The sequence below is a fragment of the Mus pahari genome, chromosome 5, assembly GCF_900095145.1.
Source record: "Mus pahari chromosome 5, PAHARI_EIJ_v1.1, whole genome shotgun sequence".
Lineage (NCBI taxonomy): Eukaryota > Metazoa > Chordata > Mammalia > Rodentia > Muridae > Mus > Mus pahari.
Genome location: NC_034594.1, coordinates 154,528,955 through 154,541,114, shown reverse-complemented (window position 1 = coordinate 154,541,114; position 12,160 = coordinate 154,528,955).

Genomic DNA, 12,160 nt, shown 5'->3' with positions numbered 1-12,160 from the left:
CCAAGAAGATAGAACAAAAAAGGGTCATGAAAAAATGCCCACAAAAATTATACTCAAGCTGGGCATAGTGATACTCCCTTACTGTGCCAAACATTTGAGAGGCGGAGGCAGGAGGATTATTTGAGCCCAGCAGTTTGAAAACAGCCTGGACACAATAGCAAAAGGCACACTCCCCCACCCCTACCCTCCATATTGATTATGTAAAATACATACTTTCTTATACACTCATATTTCACTTTACACTTCTTTTGATGGGTTTGGCATTTTGTCTTTTATGTGTCTTTTTTATTTAAGTATAAGCAATACCAAAATATCTTCTAGCATAGTAGTAATCAGATTGTAATCAGTCAACACTAAGACGAAGGGAAAATAAGCAAAATCAAGGGCCTTGGCAGTCTGTGAAGAGGCAAAGGGGGTCTTGGTGACTCCTGTGCACGCATAATGAGGTCATCAGCAGGAGGTGCTGGGAGGGCGGAGGGGGAAACCCTTCATTCCCAGGAGTCAGGGCAGGTCTTCAGGAAGGATTCTCAGCTAAGCCCAACACCCACTCACCCTTGTATGCTTTATTTCCCTTTGACAATGGAATCTGTGCACAGGAGTGACAGCGTTCCCATGGTTCCCTTGCCTATGTGCTGGTGAGACCAGTCTCATCACAGAAGTCCTTTAGAAGTGACAATCCCAGTCAGTGGTGGTGCTGCACACCTTTAATCCCAGCACCCCGGAGGCAGAGCCAGGCAGATCTCTATGAGTTCCAGGACAGCCTGGGCTACACAGAGAAACCCTGACTCAGAAAAGAAAGAAAGAAAGAAAAAAAGAAGTACAGAGTTTTCTTCCACTGTGGTAGAGCAAGTCGCAAACACTCAGTGTGAAGAGGACTGTGAAATGCCACAAGTTCTGCATTGCTAAGATACCCTGAGAACAATCCCCAGCCAATAGCAAAGAAGAATGCAGAGTTCTCCTTTCTACAGCAACCTGGAGCCAAATCTGGCTGAGAGCCTGGAGGAGACTAGAACCTGCTGCTTCCCAAGAATCTCCAGGTTATCACCAGTCAGGCTAACAACAGCTTGACTTCTCCCAGCTGAGCCTCCGTAGCCTCCAATCTTCTTAGTTTGAGGCAGCAAATGGCTATTCCTGTGCTTTAACTTAATGGCTGAGTCTGAACAGATTAACCAACAAATGTATTTATTCAGTTTTGGAAACGGGAAAATAACGTCAGAACAACGGCAGCTTCTCTTCTTCCAAGCTGGCATCTTGCATGCCACAGTCTTCTCAGCTCTCGGGAGGAAAAAGGCAGGTGAATCTCTGAGTTTGAGGCCAGCCAGGTCTACAGAGTGAGTTCTGGGATAGCCAGGGCTACACAGAGACACCCTGCCTTGGAGAGGAAGAGGGAGAGAAAGACAGAGAGAGACAGAGGGAGCAGCAGAAAGACAGAGAGACAGAGATACAAAGAGACAGACTGAAGGAGAGACACAGAGAGAGAGAAGCAGAGACAGAGAGAGACAAAGAGACAGTGGAACAGAGAAAGACGGAGATAGGAAGAAAAAGAAGAAGAGATGATACTGAAGATTCTTCAGCAGAAGGACACTTGATAAGAGCTGTTGTAAGGAAGAGTCAGCTGCCATTGGTTTAGGATAGTCTGGAGGCAGACATACAGAGACAGGAAGATTTAGTGGAATGCTCTCTCAGCTGCCCAGTCACCAGACGCTGGGAAGAAGGGTGTACTGCATCACATCAGACCACCTGTGACTTGAGGTGACAAACATTAGTCTTTCTGCTGATGGCCAAGGTTTTCTCTAGAACTCTGGCTGCTCATCATGGTACAAGGCAGATGTAGACGAGAAAGGAGTGCAGGGTTCTCTCAACCAAGTGTTGAGCGAGTGTCTGTTCTCTCTCTCTCTCTCTTTCTCTCTTTCTCTCTCTCTCTCTCTCTCTCTCTCTCTCTCTCTCTCTCTCTCTCTCTCTCTCTCTCTCCTCCCCTCTCTCTCAGCAGGACTATCCTGGAAGGCATTCTCTATCTTTCCCTCATGATTCCCACGAGACCACATCTCCATGGCCCAAGTATTGTGCCTGCGACTACGCATCTTTATGCTGGCTTCTCTGTCTTTTCTGTCTTACTTTCTTCTCTCCCCCACTTTGATTCCCTGTCACCCACTCTCCAGAATCAGCTTCTGCTTTGGGGAATCATTCCAGGATGAAGGATCCGGCCCAGACTGCTAGTATCAATGGGTGACAGAAATACTGCACAAACAGAAGGAAGTCTAAGAGGCCACCAAGGTTTCAAATACCGTGCTGACGTTTATAATGGTAATCATAGAGGCATGTACAGACATACTTACGATGGGTAATCCTCACTGTAACTTGACTGGGTTTAGAGTCACCATGAAAACACATTGTGAGGTGTGTCTATGAGGATGTTTACAGAGAGATTTAACTGAGGATGGACAAATATACCCTGAATGTGGGTAGGCACCAGTCCGTCAGCTTGGATCTGAGACTGAATATAGAAGATAAAGGGAGCTGAGAGCTAGCATCCATTGCTCTGCTTCCTGATTATGGAAGTCATGTGACTAGCCACCTCCCACTCCTGCCGCCATGTTTTTTTTTCTACCATGATAGACTATTGAAGTGGAAACTTTAAGGGTTCTTTGGAAAGTCAGTTGTGTTGGATGGTGTTTTGCTGGGGCAAACATGTGAAGGAAGGTTTTCCAGAAATGGACACAGGTGAAAGACTTAGGCAGACTCCTGAAGGAACGTTTAACTGAAGCAGACACAGCAGAGAAGATGTTCTGCTAAAGCAAACATGTGAAAGGACACACGGTGAGGGACTCTTTGCTAACAACATGCATGGATTGGTCTGCTTTACATTGCATTGTTGAGCTCCACTTGTCAGGACTCCATAGAAAGAAATGCACCAAAAAATTCCCCGTGGGTGCTACAGCTCCTTGCTGCTTGGGCTGATTGGCAGAGTGATGGCAGCTGGGACAGACACAGGTGCTGAGGCAAGACCCGTGAAGGACATGTGATGTTTGGAGAGAGCATAAAAAGGACTTGATAGACAGTGACACAGTGATGGAGGCTGAGTGAGGCTTGCTTATAGAGCCAGCTGTGCAACACTTATAGGTCTGAGCTTTCGTTCATCTTCACTTTGCTGAGAGAGGCACAGCCAAGAACTTTTCCTAGCGTCCTCTGGGTCCCACCTGCTTATTCATGCCAAGGCTGAGGTCCAGTTGTCTCTGCTATCTAGTGCCACTACTGATTCCTATTTGCTATCCTGACTCTATTGAGCCGGTCTGCTGCATATCTGTGAAGTGTTTGCGAGTGGATCTAGCTGCTGCTGCTGACCTGTGAACTGAACCACCGACTTCCAAACAACACAGACAGGAGTTGCTCCAAAGAACCTTTCTAAACAGATTCACTTCCCCTGTATCCTTTCTTTTCTACTATCTCTGGTGGGTGGTGGGCTAGAAGGGAGGTTAAAGCATTTAAGAGCCATCATTAAATATAAGGTTTGAAAAAAATTAAAGGTTACAGGCTATACCTGCAAACTGTAAGTCAAAATAATAAATCATTCCTTCCTTAAGTTGTTGTGTTTTGTTTTGTCTTGCATTTGGTCAAAGCACTGAGATAAGTAGTAGAATAATAATTCCTATTCTATGCTTGTTGTCTCCTATCCTTTATCATAAACTATTACATTATAGTTGTCAATTACTCTCGGTGTATAGGAAAGAGAAGCACAAAATACAGCTATTTTGTTTGTTGAAGTATAATATTTTTTTAGAATCTCATATATGTGAACAATGTATTTTGATAATCTCCCCCCCTCCTCCCCCTAACTCTTCCCTGCTCCACCTCCAACCCCATTCCAACTCGTACCCCTCCTTTTAGCTCACTGATGCCAATTTATGCTACCCACTTTTCATAAGTGTGGGGCCATCTGCTGAAGTGTGGTCGGCTTACTCTCAACCCCCTAGAAGTCATCAAGTCTTCATAGTTCCCCAGCTAGAAGTAGAGCTTGCGTAAACTATCTCAGTATGCAGCTCTCGTGCTGACAAGCTCAGCTTCTGTGAGTTTGTGAGTGGAGCAGTCTCATCCTGTCCTGAAGGCCTGCTTTCACTCTGGCCCTCCTCCATCTCTATCTCTTAGTCTCTCTGTCCTGTCTTCTGAGGTGGCCTCCTGAGCCTTGGAGGTAGGGAGTAGTTACAGATGTCCCATGTGTGCTGAGCACTCCTTGGACACTTATTCTCTCTGCTTTGACAAGGTATAACTTTCTGTTAGGAGCCACTGTTCACTGCACAAAAGAAACTTCTCTGACGAGGCCCAAGAGCCGCACTAGCCTACGGGTATAGAAACTGGAATTTAGAAGGCTGTTTGAGACTTTGTCCATTTAGCAGAATAATAGTTGTCAGGTTCATCCCTGGAATTTATGAACTTCCCAACCACGGGTTCTAGGCCAGATGTACAGTAGGCATGTATTTCCTCCTGTGAGGCAGGCCTTAAATCCAATTGGAGAGCATTGGTTATCCTCATAATCTTCATTGCTGATTGTGATTCACCATTGCTTCCCTGGGCATATCTCACCATGTTGGTCATTATGGTGAATCACAGGGTTTACACTTGGGTGAGACTGTACATGACTCTTTTGTCCCAACTGCTGGGACCTTCTGGTACTCTGAGTGCTAAGGAGCAGGAAGGAGGCTGCTCCTGGTTGGTAACAACCTGAGCTCTCCGTGTCCTATGGCCGAAGTGTGTGGTGTCTTTAGCATTAGGGTCTTACCATCAGATGGACAACCAATAGCAATAGCCTGTACCATTTGGGGGTGTACCCAGGATACTCTTGACCCACAACTCATGGGGGAGTATCCCACACCTGAGACGGGCCTTTTATTTGACAGCCTATGGATTCTGAGAAGAGCATTATTGTCTATATAGGGTAATATCAACTGAACTCTTCAAATTTTGTAAAATGGATCCACACATAAGGTAGAAAGAGCACAAAGATTTTGTCTTCCTGGGTTTAGGTTACCTCACTCCATATAATGTTTTCCAGATTACCTACCTACCTGAAAATTTCATTTTTCTTTACAGATCAGTAAAACCCCATTGCATATGGGTACCACATTGTTGTTATCCATCATCAGTTGATTGACATCTTTAATCCACGGTTCTTAAAATATCTCATACCCTTATAGGCCTAATGTTTGGTGGTCATATCACTACTCAGTCCTTGTACTGGCTGGTCTTGTATGTCAACTTGACACAGCTGAAGTTATCTCAGAGAAAAGAGCTTCTGTTGAGGCAATGCCTCCATAAGATCTAGCTGTAAGGCATTTTCTCAATTAGTGATCAAGGGGGGAGGGCCCATTGTGTGTGGTGCCATCCCTGGACTGGTAGTCTTGGGTTCTATAAGAGAGCAAGCTAAGCAAGCCAGTAGGTAACATCCTTCCATGGCCTCTGCATCAGCTCCTGCTTCCTGACCTGCTTGAGTTCCAGTCCTGACTTCCTTTGGTGATGAACAGCACTGCGGAAGTATAAGCTGAATAAACCCTTTCCTCCCCAACTTGCTTCTTGGTCATGATGTTCATGCAGGAATAGAAACCCTGACTAAGACAGTCCTCTACCCAGAGGCACCCATGACCCATGACTGGTGGCATTGCTCACAGCTAATGTGTTCAGTCTACTAAAACTAAAGCCAAGCTCCCTGTCTTGTAGGAATGTGCATAGCCTACCCTATACTCCCTTCTGCACAACAGCAACAAGAGCAGAGCCATGTTTTCTGCATTTGCAGTGGTGCTACAGTCTTATGATAAAATGAATAGCATCAAAGTGAAAACAGATTCAGGACCCAAGACTCCAAAAGGCAGAGCTGAAAAAGGGGGCCTCGAGAGTTGTCAGAGCTGCTAGCCCACTGAAAACTAGCACGGTCACTCAGTCTTCCGAGTAGCACCAGCTTCGGTTACTGGCCGCTTGGGAATTATCGAACACATGCATATATCATTTTTATCTTAATAATAAATTCTCACAGGTCAATGAAGTAGTTTTATGTCTATTTTACAGAGGGGGAGGAAAACCCCCCAAAGTTTTAAAAAGCAAAGTAACCTGAGCTAAGTAAATGGAAAATGGAGGAGCTGTAATTAAAACCCAGTCTGATTAACTCCAAATCCCACTGTTCCCTGCTGTTTAATCCTGACCTACTTGGGGGCTCACAGCTAAAGAACAATGGGTGTCAGAGCCCAGGGCAGCATTCTTCCCTGGAGTCAACAAGCCTATTCTTCCACCCTCATGATAACATGGGGGTTCCATGCTTGTTTGTGGGAAGGACAGCCGTGAGGTTTGCTGCAACCCTTGTGGATCAATACCAAGATAATTATAAAACGAGATCACGCAGTGTGACGCTGCCACCCAGCTCCACCCAGTATTACGTTTCCTAGGATGACTCATCCTGTCTGGTCCTTACCCTGTGCCAACCTAACAACAAGCCTGAAGGCTTCATTTGCCCTGAGTGGTGTCTGCTTCCACCCTCTGGGATTTCCACTTGAAAGACCGCCTGCCTCACTGTCCTCACGTCACAGGCTCAGTCTCTGGTGCTTGTGAGGAATTGAAAGGAGAGCTCCGCTGTGTAGCTTATATAAAGTTTTGTAAGAACACACACACACACACACACACACACACACACAAACACATACATGTATCTGCACACACATGCACACAGGCACGTACACACACATGCATATGCACACACACACACACACACACACACGCACACACACACATACACAGGAACAGGCACACACCTGAAACCTGGCATGATGGGGAAGAAGTTTCAGAAGCTAACAGCTGATGAATCACATTGGAAGCCGTGATAAAGGGAATATCCCAACCCATTCTGTGTTCCTTCTGTGAAAAGAGAAATTGGAAGACGGCAGAATGGAACATGTGGTGTGCTGCAGGAGTCTACAGCTCCAGAATGTTCCATCCATGTAACTTCCCCTGTTATACTGAAGTTGCAGGTAACAGCCAGGGCCATGGAGAAAAGGGATCTAATTGATTTCCCGACATAAGTACCTGACTAGCCAACTTGAAAAAAACTCAAAACAGAAGTCCTTCTTGAATTGATCATGAGAAGCAGCTGAGAGAGTGATCTGCTCCTCAGAGCCTGAACATTTTGACTCTGTCATCTGCCAGGCTAACAGAAATCATTCTTGATTGTGACATTAATCAGTGATGGTAAAACCATTGAAAGGAAGAATGTACCTGTTGTGTGACTTTTCCTGGGTGGTAGGGCATGGGTAACAGACTGAAGAAGTAATTCCTCCCTAGTCTAGGTGGATCATTGAGCCTACAGGGGTTACTCACAAAAGTATGGGTGACTTAAAGGTGCCGCAGCTCCCCATAGACACTGTGAGCTGCATCCCCGGACCTTCCTGCACACCTTGCAGGTGCTTCCCTCTCCCTGAGACCGTCCTCTGCTTTTACAGGATCGGGGGGGAGGGGAAGGGGGCTTCGGCTTCTGGAAAGTCTCCTTAGCTTTCTGAGTCTTAGTGGGCTCCTTCTTGTCTTCTTCCCTCCAAAAGGAAGTGTTTCAGTTTGGCAAAAAAGGACACAAGTGTCAGAGGTCTGTCCTGGGTTGGGAGATTGGTGCAAGGAGACAAAAGCGGCCCATATCCTGCAGCCCCGTCCAAGATCCAAGAGCTTTTCCTCTGATCATCGGCCAGAGCAGCCACTTGAAAGCATCTTCCAATAAGAAGGGAGTCTTCGTCGGGCTTCATAGGAACTTGGGTGATGTCTACTCCCTGTCACGATGCTCGCTCCATCAGGGTATACTGTGTTTAGGGAAGAGGTTTCTAACTGCCAGAATGATTAAACAGCCTTCCCTCTAGAAATGATGGCAGTCTATCTCCAAGAGACAAGGATCGGAGGTCTAGGTGTTCCAGTCCCTTGACAAAGAAACCGTTCCTGTAAACTATTCTTCTAGAATTTTCATAATACTCAAGTCCACTGTCAGCGTGGCAGGCATGGACCAGATATGAACAAGTCCAGGCCTTAAACCATAAAACTCAAAGGTCATGGGGCTGGAGAGATGACTTAGTGGTTAAGAGCACTGGCTACACTTCCAGAGGACCAAGGTTCAATTCCCAGCACCCACATGGCGGCTCGGCTCTCAACCATCTCTGTTGTTACTCCAGTTCTAGGGGATCCATGCCCTCTTCTGACCTCTGCAGGTATTGCATGCTTGTGGTACACAGACATCTAGGCAAACGCTCACATAAAAACAACATGTCAAGAAAGTGTTTTAAAGGCTCAAAGGCTGGTCTAGGGTCTTTAACTCAAAGGCCACTCTGAGGTGCTAAATTTGTAACCCACTGGGTTCCCAACAGTGACAACCCCTCAAAAAAGGCCCCTTTACAGATCAGGATGATTAGAAATCACATGTGTGTTAGTCTGGAAAGGCTTTAGAAACAATTTTTGAGTATATGGTTGCCTACCCAGTTTTTCTGCTACCTACGTTGAAGCTAGCTCATAGCTGACAGAGAATGTGCATATTTCCTATCTTCCCCCTGCATTGTCATCCATTTTCTTCTCTGCATCAGGCCCCAGATATGGGAGCTCATGCTATCAGCTGCAGTCTCTGTCACGACCCATGCCGACAAGCACAACACCGTGTGGCTCTCAGGCTGCTCAAGGCAATGTTGCCCAGGTTTTCTGCATCTCAAGTCCGAAGACCCCGGCATCTGGACCAGGCTCCTGTCTCGTTCCCAGCTCCATACTGGGAACTGTTGTACACCCATTTGCTTCCTGGTCATAATTTTGCTTCCTCTATGAGGCAAGACTGCTTACCCTAGTCACACGGTCTAGTGTCTCATAGCTCAACCGAGATGTGGCATAGTCCATTCTTGGCTGGATCCCTGTTTCCTTTGCCTGAATATTCCACACTCCTGCCTCTTTCTCACAGTAGCCTTGGGGGTCACTGAGGGGGAACACAAGTATAAACGCTATACACAAGTTGAAATGTTAATGTTCATAGAAGTGATACATGTTTTATGCTCATTTTTGACGAGCCTTTGAAGAAGATGCCCTGTCTAGTGAGCAATAGGAAAAGGGAAAGCCCACTTTAACCGTGTAACAGCCACGCTGGTTGCCAAAATAAAGCTTGCTATGTGGTAGGCAAGAAACTGTCCATCTCAAAGACCCCTTCCCACCAGCACACTCAACTCCACAGACTCTTTCCAGCCTATGGGTCTGAAGGCCAAGGCTGATGTCACTATGGAAGGCCTTTCAGGATTGAGATAGTGGGATTGATAATCTCCCTCTCTACCTCGGGGACCTCATCTTTGCTGGGTTGGCTAGCTTCCTGTCACAGTGTGATGGTTTTAATGCCAATGACCTCCCCCACCCCATAGGCCCATAGGAAGTAACACTATTGGGAAGTGTGGCCTTGTAAGAGGACATGTCACTGGGAGATAGGCCTTGAGGTTTCAGATGCCTAAGTCAAGACCGGTGTCTCTCTTTTCCTGCTGACTTCAGATGTAGAACTCTCAGCTATTTCTCCAGCACCATGTCTGCCTACGAGCCACCATGCTTCCCTCCATGGTAATAATGGACTAAAACTCTAAACTATCAGCCATCCCCAGTTAAATGTTTTCCTTATAAGAGTTCCTGTGGTCATAGTGTCTCTTCCCGGCAATAGAAACCCCAACTAAGATACAGAGCAAGTAGTCTTTTTTTGGTTGAAAATCACAGTCTTTTTAATTTTTTGTCTGTGTAACTGACTACATGGGATTGCATGTTGCTAGCCTTCACCAATCTCACAATAAGAGAAGGCAAACTCCTGTGTTTTAAGAGAGAGGGTAAGATAGACAACCAATGCTAAATTCAAACTTAAATCATATTTAGATGAGTGTGCGTGTGTGTGTATGAGTATGTGTGTGTATGTGTGTGTGCATGTGTATATGTGTGTGTGAGTGTGTGTATGTGTGTATGTGAGTGTGTGTGTGAGTGTGAGTGTGTGTGTGTGTGAGTGTGTGTGTGTAAGTGTAAGTGCACATTAATGGTTTTGGTGCATCTGGAGGCCAGAGATCAAAGTATTGCTCTTAAGAAGTAATGTTTTTGAGACAAGATCTCTGGTCTGAAGCTTGTTGGTTACAATAGGCTGGTTGGTTATCTACTAAGCCCCAGGAATCCACCCATGTCTAACTAGCAGGACTGAGATTGCAAGCATGTACCATTATGCCTGGCTTGCTTGTTCGTTTGTTACATGGGACTTAGAGATCAAGCTTGGGTCTTGGGCTTCCACAGCAAGGACCTTAGTGACTAAGCCATCTCAACAGCCAACGTTACCCCCTCCCAACTTAAACTTCTTAATAGATGAAACATTCAGTCTTAAATGGAGACTCCTCTACTGGTGAAAACCCATTTAACAGCATGCAGAAAGCTGAGCAAGAGACTAAAGTTCTAAACCTGAGAGCAGTGCCGAGGTGATTCTCATCTGGGAATTGTTCTAGGGTCTCCTGTAGAGCAGTTAGTCTCAAGCAAATGTCCCAGAGCATCTGTGAGCGTCACTTAGAAGAAACATCTGTGTCTGCTGCCAACAATGACCTTGGAAACTGACCATTTCTTCCAGATCTGGACCTCATGTACCTGCCCAACAATGGAGCGACCCACATGGTGTGTGCACAATAGCAATGCGAATATACATTCACAAAAGCCATTTACAGGAACAATTCCAGCTATACTATTTATAGTCAAAAACTGGAAAGGACCCAAACTCCCAGCAATGACAGGATGAAAGAGAAAAGCTGGAACACAGGAATGAGCAAGGCCTCCTGCTGCACACCTTACATAACTTCGAGAGTAAAGTCAAAAGGGGCAGACCTAATCCAAGCCATGGAGGTTGGGGTGGTGGGCATTCCTGTAGGGCAGGAAGAACCCAAAGAATCCAAAGTGAAGAGGCTTCAGAGACCGCTGACTCCTTTATTCTGTATGTGCACGTGCATTTATGTGAAGTACGTGTTTGTGTGTGTAGATGTGTGTGCTCTTGTGGGGGCGGGGGTCAGCAGCCAACCCTGAGTGTCATCCTCACTCAGCCCTCTGATCTCTCTCCATGGCTTGGCGCTCACTGGTTAGGTAGCTGGACTGGCAGGCAAGCCCAAGAGTCCTCCAATATGGGGAGACTCCCTGATCTCCTGAGTCCAGAGCCAGTTCCAGCAACTTACCAGTGGTTACACCACCTGAGAAACCATTTCTTTCTTACCTCCAACAACCATTAACCCCGATAATTCCTCAGGGAGAGGCGGGGCTTCGTGAGTCTCTCCTTCTTCCATGATGGAATGTTGACAATAGCTAAGTCATGCCCAGAGAGCGGTGTCACACACAACACTACACCTGTCCTTCCTTCCCTCTCTCTCTCCCTCCCTCCCTCCCTCCTTCCTTTTTTCCTTCCTCCTGCTCTTCCATTCTTTCTACTTCCTCTTCCCTGAATCTTGTCAGGGTCCTGTTTACTGGGGATCATTCTACAGTTATTTAATCTCAGCGCTGTGGCCGAGTCTCAGTCTCTGCACATACCTCTGCCCACTACAGAAAGAAACTCTGAGACCAAGCCTGCCGGCAGCTCTAACCTATGAGCTCAAATATCAACACTTGGAGGGCAAATGACTCGTGACCCTTTACCATTTAACACGAAAAGTTTCCTGCTAGGGCTGGTGACCTCCCTGAGCACAGACCGTTGACAGGATTTAGAGTATCAGATGGGACTTCTTGCCGTGGAGTGGACCTCAAATCCAGTCAGCATGTTACCCTGTGGTAACCTTAAAGAAAGGAAACTGGAAGGCTAACGAGGGGCATTAACTTCCCTTTCAGTTTTACTCTTTCAAACTTCTTAAACCTCGATACCTACTTTGAAATAATTATTTACTTTTAAAATAGCTGCTCCAGAAGAAAAATGCAACTCAAGTTTTTAAGTAGACATTTTGAAAATTAAAGAAATAGGTGTGTTCGCAGCCTTCGCCGCGCCGCCGCCACTCTCCAATGCCAGCGCCGCCTCTCGCTTGCCGAGCTCCAGCCGAAGGAGAAGGGGGGTAAGTAAGGAGGTGTCCGTACCATGGCTCGTACAAAGCAGACTGCCCGCAAATCCACCGGTGGTAAAGCACCCAGGAAACAACTGGCT